The following is a 419-nucleotide window of genomic DNA, read 5'->3' as shown; positions in this document are numbered from 1 at the left end:
AGCAAAAGGCATGTCCCATGTTGCTGTTTGTGGCATCTGCACATTACAGTTGTGTAACTCATATTTAAAAGCCCATTGTTCCAAAACATGTTTTGCTACCACACTGTACAATTATCCCAAAAAGTGTGTTGCCCTGTAGGGGTATCAAACACAAACAGATGAAAAGGTAGGTTGCATTGGCCGGGAATCGAACCCGGGCCTCCCACGTGGCAGGCGAGAATTCTACCACTGAACCACCAATGCTCACATGACCAATTTAGTGTACCGCTGCGCGAACGAACGCAACAAACAACTGAAACCTAGTTGTCCGCACACCCAACCGTTTCCTCCAGATAAAGTACATTTACCTATGAGAGGATGTTGGTTGTTGAAAATTGTTGCTATCAATGTGGGTACCTTGACTGTGTTTTGCCATTCTT

The 419-nt window shown here is 44.9% G+C and overlaps 1 non-coding gene across 1 annotated transcript; it reads right to left on the bottom strand.

Moving 5' to 3' along the window:
* Positions 1 to 172: 172 nt before the first annotated feature.
* On the bottom strand, positions 173 to 243 carry trnag-gcc (transfer RNA glycine (anticodon GCC)). Its single transcript has one exon. It is a non-coding gene; the product is annotated as a tRNA-Gly (tRNA).
* Between the last annotated feature and the right edge of the window lie 176 nt (positions 244 to 419).

The sequence above is a fragment of the Seriola lalandi genome, unplaced genomic scaffold (genome assembly GCF_002814215.2).
Source record: "Seriola lalandi dorsalis isolate HSWRI2012SDOR001 ecotype SW California unplaced genomic scaffold, Sedor1 jcf7180001969230, whole genome shotgun sequence".
In the NCBI taxonomy this organism is placed as follows: domain Eukaryota; kingdom Metazoa; phylum Chordata; class Actinopteri; order Carangiformes; family Carangidae; genus Seriola; species Seriola lalandi.
Note: the sequence above shows the minus strand (reverse complement) of the source record. Positions and strands in the feature narration are given on the sequence as shown.